This window comes from Cydia splendana, chromosome 2 (assembly GCF_910591565.1).
Source record: "Cydia splendana chromosome 2, ilCydSple1.2, whole genome shotgun sequence".
Classification (NCBI taxonomy): domain Eukaryota; kingdom Metazoa; phylum Arthropoda; class Insecta; order Lepidoptera; family Tortricidae; genus Cydia; species Cydia splendana.
The window spans coordinates 1,817,463-1,844,241 of record NC_085961.1 but is presented as its reverse complement, the minus strand read 5'-3'; the positions used below and the strand labels follow the sequence as shown (position 1 = coordinate 1,844,241).

The 26,779-nt window shown below is 38.8% G+C and overlaps 1 long non-coding RNA gene across 1 annotated transcript; it reads left to right on the top strand.

The window, feature by feature from the left end:
• Window positions 1–18,296: 18,296 nt before the first annotated feature.
• LOC134801577 (uncharacterized) lies at window positions 18,297–21,862 on the top strand. The gene is made up of 2 exons (XR_010145699.1): window positions 18,297–18,503; window positions 18,582–21,862. It is a non-coding gene; the product is annotated as an uncharacterized LOC134801577 (long non-coding RNA).
• The last annotated feature ends 4,917 nt before the right edge of the window (window positions 21,863–26,779 follow it).

Genomic DNA, 26,779 nt, shown 5'->3' with positions numbered 1-26,779 from the left:
GTGGGCTATCAAATCCGCTGCAGACTTTTCTTGGTCTAACTCTACTTATCTACTTACGTAAAGTAGGGTGATTTGTCCGTATATAATTTGTCCCGACTCTGGGTCTATGTTGTGAAAGCCCCGGTAACAAATTGGCAAAAACTCCGGCACTCGCGCCCCGGAGCCTCCAACTTGCTGTTTTGAGTTATTGCCTCGTCTGTCAAAGCTTTGAATTCCTGAGTGCTTTAAGGGCTTTGGCACTTTCGGGGGTTCGCGTGGGAACTCCGCGGTACCCATGTTTAATGTGTATTTATTTACATTTAAAAATATATACTTAGGTTGTCCTTAGTAAAACTCATTAAAATGAAAAATAACCATATAATTACTAACAACTTTCTGAACCCCTAGTGTGAATTTCATTCGATAGCGTGACGTGCGTTCGTGTTTGCGTTATGTCTATTTTTGTATGGGATTTTGAACTGCGCTAATCGAGACATTCTGGAAAATCAAAATCCCATACAAAATGACACTTAACGCAAACGCGTACGTCACGTCACGCTATCGAATAAAATTTACACATGGGGTAAGGTTCATTACATTTTTCACAGAGAACTTTTTAACACAATTAGTAAAGTAAAGGTAAATTTTGCTGATCGGCACACATTCATCATTGAATAATTGTTATTTGAATGTTCTATGGTTGAAATATTTGGGTAATGGAAGAAAAAACGCAGTCAAAACCAACATTGGTAAACTTGATGGATGGACATTGGTGGAACTTAATTTCGTCTTAAAATTGTGAATCATAGTTAGGGTAGAAAAGGGATTTCAATCAATATGTGGAAGGGCGGCACCGTCGTCGAAACCAAGCCACCTGGCAGTGGACTTAAAGTGGTGGCGTGTGCCTCGGATGCACATGCTGGTGGCGCCTATAATGGCGATACTGATCCTGCATCTCAGCCAGCCCAGTATTATCTACCCGTTTGCCTATGTATTATGATTTTTATTACTATATTAAATGGTGCGATTTTGTCTTGTGAAACATAGTTGTTGAGTGGTACATAGTGTGTGGTGGTTTCACGGTACCTATCTAAATAGTGCATCATTGAATAATAATCAGTCTATTTCCATCCACTGCCTTGTAATGGCGATGTTTTGGGAGTTTCGGGCAGTACACGTTGCCCGCTCAGAGGCTGTCTAACCGCGGCATGTTTTGCATAAACTGCCGGGGAATATTGATGGGCTGCTGTTATGCAGAGGAACGATACTCGGTACCTAACTCGATATTTAAGAGGGGGTGTAAAGCGAGGAAATTAGAAAAGGCTAAAAGATATGGTAAGCCGCACGAAACTTGCGACGGAAGAAATGGCCGGTCGGGCTTTTACCTTTTATCTGTGACATTACTTATACATCAGTTTAAAATTTTCAAATTAAATTTTTCGGTAATTACCGATCCGATATTCGGTTTAACAGCATTGACATAATATCTAAAGACGGGCCTTACGGGCAATAAGAATGCGGCCAGTACAGCGGTGTTACGCACACCAATTCGAGCTAATCGTGCAGTCTAACGCTACTACAACGCGACTGGTTGATGGGTTCCCATCACGCGCACGATTGGTCGCATCGCAACTAGTGTAGACTGCGCGATTGGCTTGAATTCGTGAGTGACATGTACCATGTACCACTGAACTAGTACCATTCTTAGTAAGGCCCATATTTATATATAGGTCCATATATCAATGTGTGTTTTCCTTTGGCGCCCAACTTGGGGCCTCCGATATGTTTTAATGCCGTTGCTCGCTATCATCCCCTTATGTTTGCTCGGATTTGGGTCGGTATTGAATTTTAACTGTTTGCTGGGCCGCTATGGCCGGTTTTAATAATTGCGTTATCCGCTCTAACCGCGTCACAGCGATCGGGGAGGGTTATGTTTTCCATACAAATAAGACGAATAAATTACGCAAACATTCCAGGTTCTATCTTATCTATAGTTCGACCTAAATTGATATTTGAGGCATTGGTTTTGCATTTGATATGTAAATGACATAGGTATTTAATTACACAAACGGGTCTACCGCGATATAATTTCATTGTTTTTGTCCTACGTTTCAGCTGAGTTGCACCAGCTGTGGTCACGGAAAGACGGACGTCCCAGCAAAAGTGAAATTATATCGCGGTAGACCCGTTTGTGTAATTAAATATGTGTACAAAACGCGAGAGTTTAAAGTGTTATATGTAAATGGCATCTACATATTATATTCAATTTAAGAGTCAGCATACATAGTTAACATCCGACAGATTGACAAATCAAACAAAAAAAATAAAGCAAGTAGAGGTTTTGTATGTAAAATGATGTAAAACTTCTACTCGATCTAATTATGTGTACAAAAATTACGTTTTTAATAGCGGGAAATTGTGTACCTATTGGGTAATACTCAAAGCGGCGTGTGTATTATATTTTATGTTATGAAAAAGTGATAACTGTCTGTGTACCGTTTTCGAAGTCTCAAATGTCTAAGGGGCCCACTGATTAACAGTCCGCCGGACGGTATCGGCCTGTCAGTTGTTCGGCACTGTCTAAATTTTGTTCTAATTGACAGGCCGATACCGTCCGGCGGACTGTTAATCAGTGGGCCCCTTTAAGAGCTTCGTCTATATCCCGTCGCAGCTTGGGGCTTGTTAAGTTTCATGAAAGAGGGGTTTCGGAAATGTGGAACCGACACCAAGCTCAATGCAGGCCTTAAATCACCACAGCAGCCTCGTGTCAAACAGGATACGTCCTTTGTAAATGGCCTCCGTCGGCCATTGGAGCTGCGGCGATGACGGATTAGCTGACTGTATACGGTACAGTCGGTAACACTTTTACAATATTTACTATAGTTGTTTGTGATTTGAAAAGGAATATTCGGTGACCATTTACTACTCGTCTAGATACAATATGTATTTATTGGGTGAGCGATGATTTAAATTTTTAAGTGTCATTTTCAATTGTTTAACCTTTTCGACGCCGTGTCAAACACAAAAGCGGACGCTACGTCACCGAAGTGTCAAAACTGAAATAGAATAGAAGAATAGAATGCATATGCACGTAGGTATATGTTGCTCTGTGGTCTGTGACCGATTAATCCGTCTTTGGCGTTGGACCTGCGGTGAGGATATATCGGTCATTGGTCAACACTACCTACGAACTTACTTTACTTTTTTACTTTACTTTAGAGATCGTGCAGATTTTCCTTGAATAACATTTGCCTTCAATTTAGTAAGACTTCAATTTGCGTTAGCACTGTTAAAATCTCTTCAAACTTAAATATGGAGTTGCTAATTTTATTATCGTACGTCGTCGGCTTTCCTTGGACCTCAAATAGAACATCAATATTTTTTACACCTTATACAGAATAATGTGTCTGAGTGTACCTACGGATACGGGTGACGAATCGGCGAGACGTGACAAGTTGCCGAGTGTACCGCTAACTGGACAGGTGAAGCTATGGATTACCCGGATATAATGCCGATACTCTATTGGGCCACAGTGGAACTAAGAAAACAGTACTTATCACTCAGTTCACTAGTTACGTAATCTTTATTTAACGATGTTAGTCTAAAAGACGATGCCGCTCAATAATACACATCAAGAAATGTTCTTTTTTTTTTAATCCTTTTTTTTAAGGGGTTTTGTCACGCAGTGACACTGTCACCCAAGAAATGTTCTTACAATAAAACATTTAAAAGCTAAATTTGTTCATTATTTTCGTCTTCGGATGCCCACCATCACCATACTGTACATATTTCTCGCTTCCCTTGATTGAGGGAAAGCCAAAATCCTGTTACAGCCGATTTGGTTTCCTAAGAGTTGCCGGAATCACGTGCTACGGATGGAAATATATACCCAGATAATGGTTATACCAAGTCGAATTCATTATTGCGTTTGCGGAAGTACTTATGCTACTTATCGATTTTCAAATTAAGGAACTTATTTCACAACTCTTTACGAGAGTGTATGCCTTTATTGAGTCCAATTTAGCTGCCTAGGTAAAGTCAACAACGGATTATGAGCAGTTTACCCTAAATTGTGCGCAGGCAACTCGTGGGTAGTCTACTTAGAATTTAAACTGACACTGACTGAAAATTATATCTAAATGATGTCAGTCGCCAGTGCGTCTCGCTCGCACCCATACATGCACGTTAGATCTCACAACATAAGTGAGAATTGGCCTCTAGGTTACTGTAATATTCTGCTAACTGTTACCATGTTATTCAACACGCCGCCACACACCGAAGTCTCGAAATAACCGGAACATTCAGCTCTTCCTTTAGTCAAAAACGACGTCCGTACCTTCAAAATACAGTGCACTTACGCTCTTTTATAAAAATGACAGCTGACATTCCAAAATGACGTTTGCTCCTTGAAACTGGAATGTAGTTAAGACGTTTTTTAACTAAGACAGTTGTCTGAAGTATATGAAGTTTGGAGCTAAGATTATTCCTATTGGTTTAGATCGTCAATGGGTGATCTAAGTGTGGTCTCTGGTTATGTATAGATGTTATGGAGCTTGAGGTCAGCTTAGATTGGTTAGTTTGAGGATGAGTACAATAGCCGTGGAACGTAGAAGTTACCTAAAATGTCGCATAGCTTACTAGGGCATGAATACCGGAATTTTGGAATCCCGAAATACTGGAATATCGGACCGATTTTTATGATATTTCAATACTGGGATTGAAAAGGATCAATAACGAAAACTCGGAATTCCTGTATTGGATTTTTATAGTTTCATTTAAAAAAAATAATGATACGAAAGCTATAAAACTGATTAAAAAGTAGACGGCTGTTGGTGGCTGATTTTACCTACAAAAAAGATTTTTAAAAATCATCTTCAATACTACCGGCATTTTTACATGACTCTGTGGAGCACAAAAATTACATAAATCTAATAATATACGATAAAATGATTTATAAACAGCAAAAGATCGTATTTTCCTTTCTGATAATACGATATCGTATAATTGACTTCTTGCAAAGAAAAACATGTTACTCAAGGCTCGAGCCCGTTTCTGCTTTACAAATTTGATAAAGTTTTGATATTTGATACGACCCTGAGTCCCGGCGTCAGAGTCCTGCGATTCCGGGGCAAGTACGCGGCCGTCGGCTCAGCTCAAAGACCCAAAGAAAGGACGCTTAGTACGAGCCACGAGGAGTTTCGGACATTAACCCATTCCTATCTCTATTGCACGCGCGTAATTACTCAACGTGCATCATCACTGAGCAGACGGCCGCGTACTTGCCCCCGGGTTCGCGGATATCTTATAAAATTGTTTCATTGCTGCATACACATGACCTGGCATGGAATGATAGTCAAGCATGGGAATCCCAGCCGCACAATGTAGACAACTCCATCTTTGAGTTTACCACACAGGAACGGCCCAAAGGATTTAACGAAAGCCGACAAATATAGTGAGCACTGAACCGTCTAAGGACTGGTATCGGCAACTGTGCGTACCTCTGGCACAAGTGGGGGTGGAGCGAGTCGGCGGCGTGCGAGTATGGAGACCCAGAACAGACCATACATCACATGGTATTTCAGTTCCCTGTTACCAAATATAAGTGGCCCAGTTGAGGATTTTAAAAACCTGACAATAAACGCGAGTTTGCATCTGCGGAATTGTAAATTTTGATGTTAAGTGTAAATTTCATAAGTGTGTGTACCTATTGCCATACGATAAATAATAATTAATGTCCTGCCTATGATACCAGCGGCCAATGACGCTGTGCTAGGGGGCAGCAATATAATTATGCCCGTGCGATAGAGGTAGGAACATGATGGTCAATGTACGAAATTCCTGGTGCTACGCGTCCATTCTTTAAACACACTGTACCGTAGAACAGAATCGGCCTCCACGTTACTCAAAGCTCGTTCCTACAAAAAAGAGGGTAATTTCCTAGCTTATTCCCTTCGATGCAGCTTAATATTGATACTGGAAGCAATTTGCCGGTTAATGGAAAACAACTATTCCGTAATATCGGAACTGCAGATATTGCTTATTCTATTATTAATATAGCATGGGAAAATCGAGAAAAATACTGATTGGCAGGCCGTATCGCAAGGAATTGTAAAATTATTATGTACATACATTTACCATACCTACTTAATATAACTTCCTGTACCACTAGTGTAAATTTCATTCGATTGTGTGACGTGACGTACGCGTTTGCATTAATTGTCATTCTGTATGGGATTTTGAGTTTCCAAAACGTCCCGCTTGGCGCGCTGTTCAAAATCCCATACGAAAATAGACAACGCAAACGCGATCGCTCGCCACGCTATAGGGTATTTGACTGACTAGAAATTAGTTTCTTTTTCAGAACTATCAAAACGTTTAGGAACTATGGAATCTATGTGAACCACAGAACAAGTGACGTCACGGTCGAGTTATGTACTCTTTAATAGTACTCTCATAAAAAAAAAATTGTCAATAACTGCGGTCTACTTTTTTCTATTAATTTTCTGGTGCTTTATTTTGTTCTTGGTATGAAATAATTGATACAAGAAATTATGTGACGTTTATACATTATACACAACAATACATATATATTAACTTAATTAAATCTAATAGAATAAGGAAAAAAGAAGAATACCCACCCATGAAAAGTCTCTCAAGTTTGAGGAGTCTTGGAGTCTGTTGCCTCCCTGTTACACTTATGTACGAATTTACAAGTGCGGCAGAGAGGCAACACGTCGAACGTTCGCGGTAAGCCCTCTGTCCCCTGCAGAAGGGTACCCATAGGGAATATTACTTAAAACTCTGCGAAGAGGGCGAGGTCACAATGGCCTACCGTGAAACACAACAATCGAAAGTTCGGTTTCTGCCTCTCTATCACTCTTGTCTATTCGATCGATAGAGAGGCAGATAAAGAAATTTAGATTTTCGCGTTTCGCGGTAGGCCACCTGTAAACGAACCGCCTCGATGCATCAATGTCATAGTGAAAACTTGTCAAAAAACTGTTTAAGGCCTAGTATATATAAGTTACTCTATAGTTCACTAAACAAATGTGCTGCACTCTGGCGGCAGAGCATTGCAGTAATACTCCCTATTGCTGTTGTGCATATGCATGTGTATGTATGGATGCAGGTTGGCGCAGCGTCTCATTATGGCTGGTCACGACAAGCGGGTCAAGATCGTGTCGGAGGCACAAGTGAACCATAAAAAGGTGTATTAGTTGAGAAAAACTGCAGTGAGCGTGTTATTTTGTCTCAGGCTCTCAGAAAGTTAATATTATAGTATACTCATGGTCTAATAAAACATGGTCTTCTATTCCCAGAGTGACACGGGCCTACGTCACAATAACATTGCCACTTTATTTCAACATAACATGTTACATGGGTACATTATAGCTATGGTTAATAAGTTAAAATATTTCTTTATAATTTTATAATTTTCATTTTTTTTTTTTTTATAATTTATATTATTTTATCTTAAATTTTACAATAACACGTCATTTTTAATTATTCGTTAGCAATATCTTCCGATTCACGAAAGAAATTTCAGACGTTCGGGTAATTCTGTTTACATTACTGGCAACACAGGATAGCGCTGTCACATTTGACAATTTGGATCTAGATAACTTCATGCCCTGACCGTCATCCTTGTCGAACGCGTGTTAATTGTTATTTCCTTCTCGCTCAGTGTCAGCAGTCGCAGTGTTTTCCAAACTTTTCACGTCGTAAGCTTGGTAATTAATGTGTAACTGTGAATTAGTTTTTTAAACGTTTGTCTTGTATAGATAAATAAAGTTTAATTTAATACATTAGATTTGTTTTATTTTACTATGTTTCTACATGAATAACTTAAAATTAATGCCGTTAAAATAATTTTCACCATTGGTTAAAATTCTTCCACATTTTAAAGTTTGAGAACCTGTAAACAGCATGATGACGTAGGCCCATGTCAGTTAGGTCATACGCGAATCTCGGAATAGAGTACCAGGCGGAGTATATTATTATACCATGAGTATACTTAGTAGGCTGCTAACTTAATAACCTGCAGAACCCCTCGTGTAAATTTCATTCGATGGCTTGACGAGCGTTCGCGTTTGCGTTATGTCAATTTTTGTTTGACAGCGCACCAAGCGGGACATTTTGGAAACTTAAAATCCCATACAAAATAACACTTAAGTCTTAACGCAAACGCGTTCTTCACGTCACGCTATCGAATAAAATTTACTTTACGGGTAGGTATAGAAATCTGTATTAATATACCGTTGAATTAACTGTTTCAGGTGTTGAAAACACAGACCAACCTATTTTTTTTGTAATTTCATTTGACGGTTTTCTGTGGTTAAAAATCAGATACGAGACACTTTTCTGGGATGCCCCTGATGAGGAATGAATGTGTGGCATTATAACGTAGGAAACAATGCAGGAAGCTTGTTAGAATTCTCTGTTTATAGTCGTAGCACAGTCGGCAATAACAGCTTAAATGAATAACAGCTTCGATTAAATCTATTTTGATTCATTTGGTTTCCGGAATTACAAGAAACAATACCAATCAATCAATTACAGAACCCCTAGTGTAAATTTAATTCGATGGAGTGACGAGCGTTCGCGTTTGTGTTATATCTAGTTTTGTATGGGATTTTGAACAGGCGCCAAGCGGGACATTTTTAAACTCAAGAAAATATTGAAAACGAACGACTGAGAGTTTAAGAGTGACGTGACGTATGCGTTTGCGTTAATTATGTATGGGAAAACAAAATGACAACTGTACTAAAGTACTAAGTGGAACTTTACAGTACAAACTAATATAAAAAAACGTCAGACGTCTTAGGTCAGATGGCAGGGCGCTGGAGTATCGATCCAGAGGCCGTGAGTTCAAGTCTCACCCAAGACAGTATTTTTCACTTTTAAATTTATTCTAAGATTAATAAAAAAACGTATTGTCCTCGACTGACAAAATTAAATATCTGATAATTTTGTAGTCTGCAGGTATATTTTTGTCTCTTCGTCAGCTGCCGACGTTACCAGACACGTGGCACGGGTAATGAGCGCTAATAAATCTTATTGTCACGTCGCACCGACGCATATTGATGGCGGTAGCGTCGGCAGAACAATCGCCTTTGTCGGTTCGGTTATGCATAAAGTTTTGGTCGCATATTCATGTGTATCTCGTTTGTGCTGTGAGTAATTAGACGAATATTGTTTCCTTTGTGTTGCTATTCTCTAAAGTGATATTTTTCCCTGTCCAGGATGGATTTCCAAAAATGAAGTAGTCTATCCAGTGTAGTTGTGAAAATGATTGCATTCCTGCTGCAAATGTCAAAATCTATGTAGATCCGGATCGGATTGAAATAAAAACATATTCATAAAATTTTAATTAAATATAAATGTCTTGATAAAATGACCTTTTTGTCGTTTCCAGAAGTAATGCAATCGGCAGCGGTAATATTGCAGCGCGACATTGCTGCCAACTGCATTGAGAGTTTTGAAGTTTGCAGCAACAATGCAATCGGTAACAATGTCCTGCTCCTGCCGCATTACTGCAGGAGTGCAGGAGTAATGTAGCTAGTGTAAAGTGTAGTGTGTAGTGTAGTGTGTGGGTAGTGTAGTGTGTGTAGTGTGTGTGTGTGTGTAGCGTGTGTCTGAATCTGAAAGAATAGGTATACAAGAAATAAATATATTTCGCATCTGCTATGGTGTCCAAAATATAAAAAAAACGAATTTATACAAGCATACACATATTTTTTACATTATAATTTGCGAATAATATTTGACATTATCCGAAACACTTCTGCTGTCGCTGCCGCCATTTTTCCTTAAATTCGCCGACACTGATTGGCTCGTAATCGGATATCCGGCGGCATGATCACATGCCTGCCACATGCTTAATAGACAGCCGTTGTTCACAAATATGGCCGACTTGGCTAAGTGCACCAATTTAAGTTTGATCTGCGATCATCATCGACAAACAGGAAACTTTTCTGTAACGAAAGCACTTTAGTTATTTTACTAGACTATCTTTGACAGTACCCCTACTGTAAATTTCATTCGATAGGCCCCGCATGAACTATAGGGGGCAGTATAGGAGCCATCAGATTTTTGGCGCGAGGCGTAAATGTGTCGTTTATGCTTCCGATGTAGCCCACAAGATGGCAGAACCTACTTTGCACAAGGAAACGTACCGACGAGAACGGTAAATTGTAACACTTGCTTTGGCAATGTACATGTCGATAGCAAAAAGTGGAACTGCTGTAAACGCCAAAATGCAAACTTTACAGCAGAGCCAAAAAACTTTTCGATTTCGAGAAAAAAAATCGTAACTTCTTTATTTATGAACAAAAATACTTGTAATTTGGATCTAACTTATAACTTATAGATTTCTATCAACTGCCATATTCAAAGTTTGGCATAAGTGAATAGTTTACGGTATAGTGGCGCTTACGACAATGGCACTTTTTTATTCGTAACGCGGAAACGCTGTGCGTGCAAAAGGTAAATGTACTGAAATGGTAAGACAAGAACACATTTCATAAAGCATAAATGCCGTAACCAATTGCATATTTATATCAAAGATTAAATAATTTTGACTTAAATGCCAATAAATTCGTTACTCGACTTATTGAATTGTGTTAAGTGCCAACCGCTAAAAAGAAACTGTGAAATTAATACGACGTAAGTATCAATCAGCTTTTATTAACACATTTTTTATAAATGTTATCAAAGTTTAAGTCTAGCTTCATAATCAATCAAAAGCTTAATAGGAACAATTACCGCAATACAACATGCATAATTATCAAGTCTCATAATCTCTTTATAAAAACCATACAATAAGTTGCTTAAAAACCAAATTTCAAATGGCTTTCAAAAATATGAAAACTTCAAACGGCTAGAGAGAAACTTAAACGATTTTACAACCTTGTTGATATCTTCTATTGACTAAAATCTTTTCACAAAACTAAACTAACTATTTAAGCTTATAAAGTATCATTTTTATACAGAGTGGAATACGAAGGAGTTATAACATAACTTATAAGCAATCAGGGATTGTATAATATCGGAGATTAGGAATTTTACAGACCGATTGCTTTATTTTTACCAATGAACTATGTTAATTTCTATCCGTTTTTGAGATACAGTTTGTTAAACATACTATAAATTATATTTTTGTTTCCCTATAATTATTTTGTTTTTTTGCTGGATTATAATAGGTGGATTGTAGATAATTTAGATAACACTATTATCCTGTCAGCCCAGTCTTTTATTTAGAAACATTAGTTCCACCCAGCACCAATGTCTTCTATTTTAAACGTAACCCTCAAACAATCACACAAAATTATACCAGTCATGTTAAAAATAAAAATCTCTTAGAGTTAATCTCACTGTTCCTAATATTAATTTGCACTCTATGCACTCCCTATCGTTCCGGCGACTGCCAACCGACTGGTTCGCAGCATAGTCTAATAAAACATGGTCTTCCATTCCCAGAGTGACACGGGCCTACGTCACAACAACATGGCCGCTATATATAGCGCTATCGCATATTATCATATAGCGCTGTCGCATGATGACGTAGGCCCGTGTCAGTTAGGTGACCTAGAAAAGACGGGAATGGAGTACCAGGCGGAGTATATTATTATACCATGGTTCGCAGGCCGTAGGCACCAACTACACCGCCGCGAGCGCACATTTTAATGGCGGTATCGACGAGCTGCGCCTACTTCCCGCCGTTTTTCAAATGTCGTAACTGCCACCATGTTATATTATTTCATAATTTTTTCATAATTTCATTTCATAATACATTTATTGCATTTATAATCACGTGTTACATAAGGTCTTACAAAGGGCATTTTACAGCTAGTGTTCACATGAACCCTGTTAGGGTACATAGCAATGTAAGTACTTAACTAAAACTTAATACTAATACTAAAGTAAATTTAACCTAATTTTTATATGGCATGCAACATAACACGATTTAGTAGTGGAAAATTATTAAGAAATTTAAAATTATTAAAAATATTTTTCATTTTGACTAGTTTACAAGGTAATTTGTTAAATTTAACATCGACAATAAAATAAATTAATTCTATTTATGTATAAGTATATAATTATTAAAAAAATCATTTATATTGTATAATTAATAATAATTGTTATTTTATTTATTCATTGCTTATCATTATCAATTGAGTGTAAAAGAAAATATGATATACATTTTATTAACATTTACATTTATATGTACCTATATTTTTTAGTTCGATAAGGTTGTATCATTTAAAAATTCCTCAATAGAGTAATAGCACCTTTTAATTAACAGATCTTTAAGTTTTCGTTTGAACAATTCATCTTTGGTTTCGTTTTTTATTACTTCTGGTATTTTATTCGCTATTAGTATACATCGGTAATACGGACCATTTCTGAACATTGCTAATGTTGAAGTTGGTAATTCTAGCTGGTTTAATTTATTTCGTCTCTGTGATTTTATTACTTTTTGTTTAAATAAATTCATGTTCTTCCTAACAAATAGAGCTGCTTCTAGAATATAAATAGAGGGTAACGTAAGGATTTCAAGTTTAATGAAATGTGGAATACAGCTATCTGGTACCCGAGTATTTGATAGAATGCGGATGCATTTCTTTTGTAATATGAGTAACTGGTGTACATCAGTGCTGGCTCCCCATAATATTACACCGTATTGGAGCCATGCATGGGCGAAGGCAAAATAGGCTGATAACGCGGTTTTCTGATTTTCTATGTAAACGTAGTATGCGTCGATGGTAGATAATTTATTTTACTATAATTGCAGTAATCTTGATGAGTAATTTTTTCACTACATGCATAAATGATGTATACGCCACAGGACAAAATTTCGACAACGTTGTAAACACCACACTCGTTGGGTCATGAAAAACCGAAATAGGCGTAAGTGTACTCGTTTAAAAATTTGCTACTATTTGGGCGTTTACAGCAATTAGAAGGGGGTATGGTCAAAAAAATGTATTAGTTTTGCGATGCTGTCCAGTTTTTTCTAAGCGTCTTAGAGCCATGGGACCCAAACCATTCGACTCAGAAAAATATGCAAAAAATTTTTTTTGACCAAGTGGCGGTTACAGCAGTTCCGCTTTTTGCCATCGATGTGTACATAAATGTTTCCGATTCAGGCCACAAGATGGCGTACCGTCCAACGCGCACGGTCCCTATAGCGTGACGTGACGTACGCGTTTGCGTTAAGGCCGTCAAGTGTAATTTTGTATGGGATTTTGAGTTTCAAAACGTCCCGCTTGGCGCGCTGTTCAAAATCCCATACAAAAATAGACATAACGCAAACGCGAACGCACGTCACGCTATCGAATAAAATTGACACTAGGGGTTCAGTTGTTTATCGATTCGGCTCACAAAAAAAGTGCCAGTAAGATTTAGATTTGCAGTCTATTATTACGGGCTTAACGACAATAGAACTCAAACTCACGTTTACATCACGTTGGTGCGGCTTATTATCTCAATCTTACGTCATTTTGATGCCTTGGCCATCAATGTTGTATGACAATTTATTGCCGACGCGTCTCGTTAAAGCGCCCTAAACAAACATGTTTCATATTTCATACCCCTTATCACGATGATATTTCCACAGTTAATGTATTTTCAAACTTTGTTCTAGGTCATTCTAAATAGGTACCACTTACATGTTACAATTTCCAACTTCATGCTTGAAACACTTATGAGTTCCAATTACTTAATTGTCGTTTCTAAGTCGGCAACTACAGTTATGACGGCAATTTTCGCAATGCCGGGCTTTTAATAGAGGAAAATGAGGTTTTTGAATCAATAACCTAGTGTAAAGTAACGTTGAACTTTAAGTAACCATTGCAAATTTAAAATAAGGTCGAAGGAGCCAATCATGTAGTTTACCCTATTTTATATAATAGGGTCAGGTGGGGTAAACACAAGACAAACAATACAAGACACGGGTAAAAGTTTTTAATACTCAACAATTTATTCTAATCTATTTAAAAAGAAGCCTTGTGTGTAGATTTCTTTTTAAATAGAATAGGACTGAAATGGAATAAGTTTATGAGTAATAAAAACTTATAGTAAGTATTATTTTTACCCGTGTCTTATATTAACCCCACCTGATCCTATACTCAAAAGTAGGAAAATGGGTAAATCCCTTTGTGGCGATTTGTTTTTTTTTATTCGGATGATATCAGGCTACATTTTTTAAAAGAGTTTAATAAAAACCTACCATGTTTTTATTAACGTAAAAGGTTACAAAGTTTTTTTTTTGTTTAAAATGACTAAGATTAGGTAAGTACTTGACGTATTCGTCATCAAAGGAAATATGATAATTTCTGAATTTGCTCGAGTAAAGTTAATTATATTCCGATTTTGTAAAGTGTTCTATGGAACTTGCTAACTATGTAAACAAACCGCCATATTGAAATCATCATTCAGTGACAGTTTCAATATGGCGGTTTGTTTACATAGTTAGCAAGTTCTATAGAATGACACTTTAGAATAAATATTTGCATTTAAATGATTCGGCCATTTATACTTAACTTGGCATAATTGAATCAGTACATTTGCATCAATAAGTCAAAATTCACACGCGAAACTAATTCCAACAAAGCCATTTAATTCCACATCACTGCACAATTTGCCGCAACTGGACATTTAAAATGAAATGAAGTGGATATTCAAGCTCGTGGTGCTCTAATTGTTTCAAATTATACACGAATAGGTTTGTAGGTTTACTTATAATTTGCAATTAGTGTACAATTAATCACATTGCGTACAGATGTAGGGTATACTGGGTACGGTTGTGCCAATTTTGGTTTGACCGTCAATAATTTTGTTAATTCACCAGTAAACTGGGAAAAAGTAACATGAATCGTAATTTGTACATTTGTCTACGTAAAAATACTAAAATATTTTGCCTATAGACGCTGTATTAGTCATAACATCAAATTAGAAAAAAAAGGGAAAGTGTCACAACCGGCCACACCCCAAGGACGGTAGTGACAGTGGTTGGGGTCGGTAGTGACAGGCATAAAACATATACCAAAATGGTATATAATTACTTTTATTGTTACAAATATGTAACATAACACATCATCATCATCAGCCTACTCTCGTCCACTGCTGGACATAGGCCTCTCCTATTGCACGCCATTGAGCACGATTTGCGGCAACTCTGATCCAGCTCTTGCCAGCCGCCTTGCGAAGGTCATCGCTCCATCTAGTCTGAGGGCGTCCTACGCTACGTTTGCCGATGCGCGGTCTCCACTCCAGAACTCGCCTACCCCAACGGTTATCGGTTCTACGGCTAATATGACCGGCCCACTGCCACTTCAGCTTGCTAATCCGGTGGGCTATGTCGACGACTTTAGTTCTCTGACGGATGACTTCATTTCGAATACGATCCCTCAGAGAGACTCCGAGCATAGCCCTTTCCATAGCTCGCTGAGCGACTTTGAATTTATGGACCAGTCCTACCGTGAGTGTCCACGTTTCGGCTCCGTATGTCATCACGGGTAGGACGCACTGATTGAAGACTTTTGTCTTCAGACTTTGTGGGATTGATGACGTGAAGACTCGACGCAGCTTCCCATATGCTGCCCAGCCCAGCTGTATCCTTCTATTCGACTCTTTCTCGAAGTTGTTCCTTCCTAACTGCAGTATTTGCCCGAGGTAGACGTATTCCTGAACAACCTCGAGAACAGCCCCTTGTACTGCAATAGGTCCCGGAGCAACACGTTCGTTGAACATAACTTTCGTTTTGTCCAAATTCATCCGGAGACCTATGCGTTGAGAAGAATCAGCTAGACCGGTCAGCATATGCTCTAAATCCTGCAACGTCTCAGCCATGATGACGATGTCGTCCGCAAATCGCAAGTGTGAGATGTATTCGCCATTAATGTTAATACCATGTTCCTTCCAGTCGAGCGTTTTAAACATATCCTCCAATGCATTTGTGAACAATTTCGGGGAAATCACATCCCCTTGTCTCACACCACGATGCATGGGGATAGCCTTAGTCTGCTGGTTTTGGACTTGGACGGCCATGGTAGCTGCGTTGTACAGACATCTCAACACTTGGATATATCGCCAGTCGACTTGGCATCGCTGCAGGGAATCCAGAACAGCCCAAACTTCAATGGAGTCAAAGGCTTTCTCATAGTCCACAAATGCTAAGCACAGGGGCCGATTATACTCTTCAGTCTTCTGTATAATCTGCCGCACTGTGAAGATGTGGTCTATGGTGCCGTATCCTCCTCGAAATCCGGCCTGCTCCGGTGGCTGAAATTCGTCGAGTCTTCGTGCTAGGCGGTTCGTGATGACCCTCGAAAACAGCTTGTAGATGTGGCTTAGGAGCGAAATGGGTCGGTAGTTCTTCAATAGGGCCTTATTTCCCTTTTTGAAGAACAGCACGACAACACTCCTACTCCACACCTCTGGAGTTCTCCCATCGAAGAGAACGGCGTTAAAGATGTTCTGGAGCTCCTTCAGTGCAGGTTTGCCTCCCGCTTTCAGAAGCTCAGTTGTAACGCCGTCCTCGCCGGGGGCTCTTCCATTTTTTAGCTGTCTGAGGGCCATCTCGATTTCGTCAGTGCTGATTTCTGGCAAGTCTTCGGTAAAGTGGCGGATCAATGTGGCTCTAGAATCCTCATTTTCGGGATCTGGTTGAGATGCATGCGAAGCGTATAGCTGGCCATAGAAGGATTCGATTTCAGACAGAATCCCCGACCGGGACGATACAACAGCCCCACCAGTTGTGGTCAGCTTCGTCAGGTGGCTTCTTCCAAGGGACTGGACAAAAACTTTTGACCCCCGATTCTGCTCAATCGCTTGCTCAATGAAGCGAGTATTGGTGCACCGGAGGTCACGTCGTACTAGTTTGCCAATCCTCTTGTTTAGAGCCCGTCGCTCTGACGAAGTGGCAGGTGGGTCTTCCCGTCGTACCTTCATGAGCCTGAAGGTTTCCTCCGAAAGCTTCGACCTCCCGGCTTTACGCTGTATTTCGCAAAATCTCGTACCTTCATCCCTGAGGATTCCAACCACATTCTTGAGGGTCTGGTTTATGTCAACGGCATTTGTGGTTTCCACGGCAGCGAATCGGTTCTCCAGGTTCGACTGGAATGCTTCAGATCCTACCATGGTTTGGAGCAGGCTAGGACGGAGCCTGGACTTCATCAAACGGACACGTTCGAGCTTATAGTTGATATTCAGAGAGCCTCTAACAAGTCGGTGATCACTACCGGTGTTGAACCTGTTGATCACTGAGACGTCTCTGAATATATGCTTTTTGTCGGTTATGATGAAGTCGATCTCGTTTTTTGTCATAGTATCGGGGCTCCGCCATGTCCACTTCCTTTGGGGCTTTTTCTTGAAGAACGAATTCATCAAGAAAAGCCCCTCTCTCTCGAGGAAATTGACAAGCATTTGCCCCCTATGATTCCGGCTACCAAAACCATGGGATCCTACTACCGACTCGCTGCAATTCTGTACTCCCACTTTAGCGTTGAAATCACCCATGACAACGTTGAAGTGGGCCTTGGTGGTGCGATGTAGGGCCTTCGATATGTCATCGTACATATCTTCCACTTCTTCGTCCGTGTGTGTCGAGGTCGGTGCGTAAACCTGTACCACCTTGAGGCTGTATCTCTCATTGAGCTTAATTACGAGGTACGCAACCCTGCTCGACACACTCGACATTTCTACGACGTTGTCACAGAGGGCTTTGTTTACCAGGAACCCTACGCCACCTTGGGATAGCTGGTCTCCCTCTCGAAAGTACATAAGGTGGCCCGATTCGAGGGTTACTGTGTCCTCCCCCTGTCTTCGGACTTCGCATAGTCCCAGAATGTGCCACCTTATCCTTCCGAGTTCTTCTTCGAGTTGTGCCAGGTGCTCATCCAGCCGTAGCGTGCGTCCGTTGTACGTCGCCAAGGTCAGTTGTTTGTGGCGGCCTTCCGTCACCCGGCGATTCTTCGCACCCCCTACCCTACCGTTACCGAGACCGCCGCCATGGTCCCGGACGACAGGGCAACCGGGAACTGGGGGCCGTGGTCTTTGGTGTGCTTCCATGGAGGCTTTGCCCATAATCGCCACGCTGGGCAGGCGGGTTGGCGATCGCAGAGCGTAACATATCGCACCAGTGTCACTGCTGCCCGACACTGGTCTGTTGGATTTTGCTACGCTTGTTTACAAATGGTTATACCGCCATCAGTCGGTCCAGAGCCTCGTCTGTTGTCCGGCAGGATGCACCACGAGCAGGTGAGGTTGGTGGGAGCACTGAGGTGATATTTGTTCTCCCTTACATCCTATATGTAAAAAAATAAACGATATCGTTTACCTTTTTAAATGTGGCCACACTTTGCTTTGACCTGTCAATGTCATGTCATACGTCAAAGGTGGGAAGTGAGGTTATGTAGATTGCAATGCCGCTTTAAATAATCGCCGTTATAATTGTTATTTGTTATTGAGAAAGGAGTGACTAAAGCAGGAATAAACTTTAAATGTCGTTTCTTTGTTTACAGGTCGGTATTGTTAGTAATAGTACATAGTGTAGGTTAACATTAAACCTTGTAGTATTAAAAATAAATCTTTGTTTACAGAGCAACGCATGAAGTTATTCTTCCTTCCAGTTCATATCCACAAAAGTGAAATCATCTTATAAAACGACATTTCTAGTTACGAATTTCAAGGAAAGATGACGAAGCTTCGTTTTGAATTCACAATTCTACCTGGAAGTGACGAAAAAACAAATGTCTGTTGTATAACCTCAATAACCACCGAGGACAACAAGAGTTATGCATTACCGGACGGACTCCAGTCAGTTGGTCATCACAAAGAATTGATAAAAACAGCGGCATATAGTAAAGTAAAGAATAGTTTATCAAAAAGGTACCAGATAAGGAGAATTTGGATCTCGCTAACCGAGGACCTAGAGCAAATTTATATGGATGAGGACGGCAATGTGCAGTTTGCGGACAGATACCTGGAAGAATTGAATCAGGACCAATGTGCTTCTAATGCACCCACTGCTGCCGGCACAAAAGGGACCAATACTTTAGAAAAATTGTTAGAAAAGTTAATAGAAAGTACACAGGAAAGTAAACAACACAGCTTGAAGAATATTGCAGATAAGTTTGTAATCGAGAAGTTTACTAGTAAACATTCGAATGCGGCTCAATGGATGGACATTTTTGAAAAGGAATGTGAGCGTTACCAGATATCGGATGGAAAAAAGATTGAAGTTCTTAGGCTCTTTATGGATAAAAGTTGTGCAGATTGGTACAGTTCCATGGTTGTAAAACTGACTATGAATGCAGAATGGTCTGAGTGGAGGAAAAAAATTTGTGAATCATTTGTCAACAAAGGGTGGAGCCCAGTTACATATGCATTACTGTATAAATATAAGGATGGCTCACTGTTGGATTATGCTATAAGAAAGGAAAAGCTTTTACTCGATATGAGGAAGTCAATTGATTCTGGTACATTGGTGGACCTTATCGCAATGGGTTTGCCGGAGTACATATTAAACAAGATTGATAGAGAAGCGTTGAAGGACACAGTTGAGTTGTTCAATGAAGTAAGCAAGTATGAGCATATGGTTACCAAAAAAAGCAACATATTTAAGAAGAAGTATGGACCCTCAAGAACAAATTTCAAGAATGAGGATCTAAAGCCATGCAAAATTTGTGAAGGGTTAAACAAAGGCACCCGCTATCACGCTGAGACTGCATGTTGGTTTCGTACAAAAGAAGATGACAAAGTGAAGAGAAACTTCATTAAACATGTTAATAATGCATTGATAGAAGCGGAGTTAAATGAATCAGTTCCAAAAAACGAATACTAACACCACTGATAAAGGTCAACATACTAATTAATGATAAACATCTGATAAATGCAGTCTATGACCCAGGCTCAGTTGTTTCCATTATAAATTCTAAGCTCTTAAGCCTAAAAGGGAGAGGAAACGAATTGAATGAAGAAAATTTAGTAACAGTTGGTGGTGTTAAAAAAACGGACGGTTTGACCAACCTAAAAATAAAAATATTTAACAAAGAAGAGAATGTTGATATATCCATTGTGGATGAACAATATTTCATGCATGATTTTCTGATTGGCTTGGACCTTATAAAAATATTCCGATTAACTCAAGATGAGAATTTGGAAATACATCAGGTACTGGGTACAAACATAAAAGATAATGAGAAAGTGGAAGTTTCAAATGAAGAAATAAATCATAACCAATCAAAAGTTCCTGGGAATGATAAGAACACAACAAAAGAATATTATGTCAATTTTAATGAGCATATAAAGGAGGAGGATTTTAAGATAAAGATAGATCATTTGAACAAGGAGCAACAGTCTGAAATAAATACATTGATCAATAAATATAACTCAGTGTTTGCAAGGCATACATATGATGTTGGGACTGTCAATGGGTATGAAGCCAGAATAGACTTGTTGGTGGACAAATATTGCAGCAAGAGGCCATATAGATGTACCATGGAAGATAAAAAAGAGATAGAAGAGCAAATTGGAAAGTTACTCGATAATAAGTTAATAGAGGAATCCTATAGTCCATTTGCTGCACCGGTCACATTAGCATTTAAAAGAGAGGAGAATAAAAAATCAAGATTATGTATCGACTTTAGGGACTTGAATAAAATAGTAGTACCACAAGCTCAGCCCTTCCCACTGATCGAAGACCTTATGATGAAGACTAGGAATTGTACATTTTTCTCGACACTTGATATCAACTCAGCGTTTTGGTCCTTTCCTTTACGGATTGAGGACAGAAAGAAAACAGGGTTTGTAACCCAGGATGGACACTTTCAATGGACCTGCCTGCCTTTTGGATTGAAGACCTCGCCAGCAATCTTCCAAAGAATTTTAAGCAACATATTGAGGAAATATAAGCTTACGGACTTTGCAGTTAATTACATCGATGATATCCTTATATTTTCCAGAACGTTCACCGAACACATTGAACATTTAACAAAGTTGCTGGAAGCAATTAGGACGGAGGGCTTCAGATTAAAATTTACGAAATGCACATTTGCATCTGACTTAGTAAAATATTTGGGTCATATAATACAAAACAATTCAGTTAAGCCATTGAAGGATAACTTGACCTCAATAAAGAATTTTCCTATTCCTAGAACGCAGAAAAATATAAGACAGTTCCTAGGGAAAATAAATTTTTACCACGAGTATATTCCGAAGAGTGCAATAATACTAGACCCATTGCATAATTTATTAAGAAAGAACCAGAAATTCATATGGACCGCTGAATGCCAAAATGCATATGAAAAGATAAAGGATCTCTTATGTTCTCAACCAGTTTTGGAAATATTCGATGAAAATTTGCCGATACAAATCTATACAGATGCTTCATTAGAAGGCGTCGGTGCGATTTTAAAACAAATACAGCCTGATGGTAAAGAAAAACCCGTAGCCTATTTTTCAAAGAAACTGAATCAAGCTCAGAAGAAGAAAAAAGCAATATATTTAGAATGTTTAGCCATCAAGGAAGCAGTACGATATTGGCAATACTGGTTGATAGGTAAATCATTTACAGTATATTCAGACCACAAACCACTAGAAAACATGAATTTGAAATCTAGAACTGATGAGGAACTAGGTGATTTAACTTATTACCTGTCACAGTATGACTTTAAAATAAAATATTCTCCGGGAAAGGAAAATTTAGAAGCCGACTGCTTAAGCAGAAATCCTGTATTAGAACCTAATGAAAATACTGAGGAACAATTGAAGATAGTAAATTTGATAAGTCTCAACGACATTATAAGGGATCAGAAGGAAAATCCAGAAGTACAGAATAAAAGAGGAAAATTAATTGAAAGACACAATGTATACTTAAAAATGGGTAGAAGAAGAGGGAAAATTATTTTGTCAGAGGAATTTAGTATAAAACTTATGAAATCTATACATGCTGACCTAGGTCATATTGGAATAGGACAAATGCAGAAGACAATTAGCCCATTTTATGCAGCTAAAAACTTGATACAAAACATAAAATCAGTGTGCACCGACTGTGAAGTTTGCATTAAAAATAAGTCGAGAGGACACAATAAATATGGATTTATGTCACAGCTGGGCCCAGCTACCAAACCATTCGAAATCATGTCTATAGACACCATTGGAGGTTTTGGTGGTTCAAGATCTTCAAAGAAATACCTGCACCTGTTAGTGGACCACTTCTCTAGATACGCATTCATTTCTACTTCAAAAACCCAAATTGCAAATGATTTTATAAAGCTGATTAAAACTATATCAGATACAGAGGATATTGGTATGATTCTTACAGACCAGTATCCAGGAATCAATTCGAAGGAATTTAAAGATTTTTTGAGAAGCAACAATATACCTTTGATATTTACAGCAGTAGACTCACCTTTCTCCAATGGTTTGAACGAGAGACTGAATCAGACATTGGTGAATAAAATAAGGTGTAGAATGAATGAGAAAGGCAACAAAAGAGCTTGGACAACAGTAGCTCACGAATGTGTAAAGAACTATAATGAAACCAACCATTCAGTAACCCGTTTCTCTCCTAGTTATCTTCTGAACGGTACAGATGTCACGTTATTACCAAAGGAACTAAAGGAGGTAAAATCGCTTAGTGACTGGATCAAGGACAGGGAAACAGCATTAGAAAACACAAGAAGATCACATAACTACAATAAGAAGTTATTTGACAAAGATAGAAAACTCTTTGAATTGAGTGTAGGTGACATGGTATATGTTGAGAATGGAAATAGATTGAACAGGAGGAAATTGGATGAACTCAGAATTGGACCATATGTGATCATTGAAAAAATCTCAAACTCTATATTTAAAATAGACACAGGACACAGAAAAACAGAATCCAACTTCTTTCATATTACAAAACTAATTCCATGTCATAGGATACAAGAAGAAGAGGAGTAGTTTAGTAGCGAAAATTTTATATAAAAAATTTTCTCCTTCCAGGGGGGGAGATGTAAAAAAATAAACGATATCGTTTACCTTTTTAAATGTGGCCACACTTTGCTTTGACCTGTCAATGTCATGTCATACGTCAAAGGTGGGAAGTGAGGTTATGTAGATTGCAATGCCGCTTTAAATAATCGCCGTTATAATTGTTATTTGTTATTGAGAAAGGAGTGACTAAAGCAGGAATAAACTTTAAATGTCGTTTCTTTGTTTACAGGTCGGTATTTTTAGTAATAGTACATAGTGTAGGTTAACATTAAACCTTGTAGTATTAAAAATAAATCTTTGTTTACAGAGCAACGCATGAAGTTATTCTTCCTTCCAGTTCATATCCACAAAAGTGAAATCATCTTATATATATTATAAGTATGTATATTTATACGGTGTGTGTATGTTATTATATGTTTTTCTATTGTTGTTTGTTGTTGTAAAAGCAGGACTGCCAACAATATCTCTGCTTTGCCTTAAGTTTGGTAGTTACAACCGTACCCACAAAATTTGTCACAAGCGTACCCAACCTACACTTTCTAAAATAATAATTTGCCATGTCTGGGCCTAATAATCTACGTAAAAAGTAATCACTCGTAATTGACTATTAATGATCAACTTATAACGAAAAAAAATGTAAATAATCTATCTGTATCCAATTACCGGCAATTATCGAAAGAAATCGAACAAAAAAAATACTTTTGAATGTTGAAAAGCAATGTGGACTCTTGCTTACTTTAACGTCGCGCGCTGGCTAACGGAATACTGGGACACGCATTCAAACTTGTAGGCCGCTTCTTTCTCCCCTTGAAGTCTACCCCACGATCCGTATAGTTTCGATGTTATAACGACTGTCACTACCGTACCCTGGCACAACCGTACCCAGTCTACCCTAGTGCATAATTATTTTTCTTCGTATTTTCACGGAAACGTACGAACGTCACGCCAGTCTCGGTACTCTCGGTACAAAAAGTACTGAGGTTGACCGAAGTACCATGACAAATACGAACGTTTCCGAGAATATATGCCATAGAGAATTTAAAAAGTTCCTATCAAATAATCTCGGTATTTTTTTCTGCACGTTTATTGCCAAACCTTCTTACAGTTAGTTTTGTTTTCTATGACACTTTGAAATAGACGCCAATGAGTGACGTACCTAAACGTTAAATGAACCACCTTACCAGTACCTTACCAGTAGGTACTTTACATTACCAGTACCAGTGCCTTACCACGAGCTCTTCACTAACATAACACTGATATAATCGATAGCGTGTGCGTAACGTACTTTTATGCATCTCGCTCGTATTGGCATATTAGTGCGAGGAAGATGTATAGAAAGTAAGTTTGGTACGCAGACGTTAGCGAATATGTCGGTGTCAGGCCGCGTAACCAACATGCCAATCGCTTACGCTTCGTAGCAAACGAAACGCAATTGTCACTGTCACTCTAATTTGGAAGAATGATAAAGAGACACAAAGTGTTGTCGTAGCGCAAGCGATTGACACTTTGGCTAGGCCGGACAAGCTCATGGTAGCCGTACAGTAACTAACAGTTAAAAACTTTGAGTAATAATCCCTAATTTGAACGAGAACTTTATAAGTGGAAACTTGCATAAAAATTTCCTCATGAGAGTTTCCAGAAATTACGGAAATTTTGAGACGTTGTGCAACTTGCACATTGCTAATTACAATCTAGTTGTTATAAGAGTGAAAACAAGATTGTTTACAAAAACCTCAAGGTTGATTTGATACGTATTCCTCCGAGATTCCCTGCAGCCGTTGTGTTACAATATTCCTGCATTTTGCTGAGACACGGAGACAACTCCGTTGGGAGCGCTGCAGAAATTCGAGTAGAAATGCTGCTAAAGCTTTTATGTAAGGCAGGGTTAGGTTTGGCGTGAAAGTGTTTTGAACCGAATTGAAAAAATGGAGGCTCTCAATTTGCCGGGTTTTTCTTTTTTAGGGTTTCGTAGTCACCTAGAAACTCTTATAGTTTCGCCATGTCTGTCTGACCGAGACTTTGCTTCGTGATTGTTAGTGCTAGAGCTGCAAGTTGGCATGGATACCTACATAAATCTTGCATTGCGACAGAACGATAAAAAAATTTTTTTTGTGAATATTCACCGTAGACAAGACAAAGATAAGTCAAGCCAAGACAAGGCAAGACAAGACAAGATTGAACTATATTTTGGTATTTTAAATTTAATATTGAGGTAAATATTTAGAGGACTGTTTCCTATAGGTAGATCACGATCCCGCCGCCAAAAAGCCGATTGTATGAGACAAGATACGCTTTCATTTTAAAACGATATTCGGAAACAAAATGCAATTCGGCATGAAAATTCAAACAACAATATATCTAAGCGATCTGCTAAGTCAATAGAGCCGAAATTCGTGTAATATACTGTGTCATTTCCCTATTAGACCCTCAGGTCACTGTCCCATGAAAGGCCCTTATCTGTTCGTCGTCGTCCATTGAGATCTGACTCTCGGCGCTATAGTTTCAATAGCTTGGCGACCACTCGCTTTGAACTAGGAGGCCTATTCTGACAGTCATTTCTTGTTACGAAACGGTTGTGAATATAGGTCTGAAGACTGATAAATGTGATTGACTGATGTGTGATTTCTGGTTGAAGAAATATTATTGTTGACTCCTGACAGGTCATAATATATCGTTATCATTATCGTTAGTGTTGTGTGTCGACAGAGTGACTTCCCTAGTGCGCAAAACGTTCAAACTGATAAACAAGACCAAGTGTGGGTAGTTCGAAAAACTCACGCGGCTAGAAGATGTTGATGTCAACTTGAGCCAGTCTTCTCCGAGACCACGGGAACAACGCCGTCCTCGAAACGTCGGAGGTAAATCTTAAAACTTAAATACGCGATTAAGTCCCGTTGTGCAGTTTGATAAGATCATAATATACCTAAGATTATATAGTTAAAATCACACAGATTACCCTCCAATAGAGGGCTGATTCCTAAATCAATTAAATTGTTTCGTTAAGGCAGATTAGGTCACTTTCTTAGTGAGTAACTTAAATTTTTCTTAGAACTTGAGAAAATAGATTTTTTCAGCATCAATCAACGTAACCGGCTAAGGTTGGTGCTCACGGTCAAGGCTCGGAACCGGGTTGTAAATAAAATACCGGTAAAAACCGTTTTATTTCGGTTTTCCTCCAAACTTTCATAAGAACGCGAACGTTTTAAGAACTTTATTGTAACCTAAATAAACCGGTTTATTCGACGAGCAACGAGATGCCCGGCTGGTCTGGTGGTGTGCCACGTAAACATAGTTAACATAGACACCGTCATAGAAAGAAAACGGTTTTTATTGTTCCAAACCGGTTAATCTTCTCAGAACTTTGTGGACATGTTCTCCTAAAAACCGGTTAAAAAAATAACGGTATTTTGACCGAAACCGAAACTAAAAAGTTTTGTGCCAAGTACATGATAACGGTTTTGAAATTTAACCGGTTTCCGAGCCTAAGGTCAAGATCGTTTGAAAATAAGATAAAAAAGCATACCTATTAATAATATCAAATTGTTAAAACAGAATCCAACTTTCAATCTACTCGTATTTCAATCGAATTCCCCGCTCCAACACCGATAATCTAACCCTATAGACAATATTTATGATCAATTTCTATCCGACCCGTTAACCCTATTGTCTTACCCCAAAACGCCATTGTATAACGATTACCGCACTTCAACCAATTTAAAGTTCGCGAGTTAAACGTCCATAGTTCAAGAACTTCCAATGCGAATTTGAACCCTATTTGTAAGTAGGGTAGTTGCAAAATAGCTTGTACGATAGATAA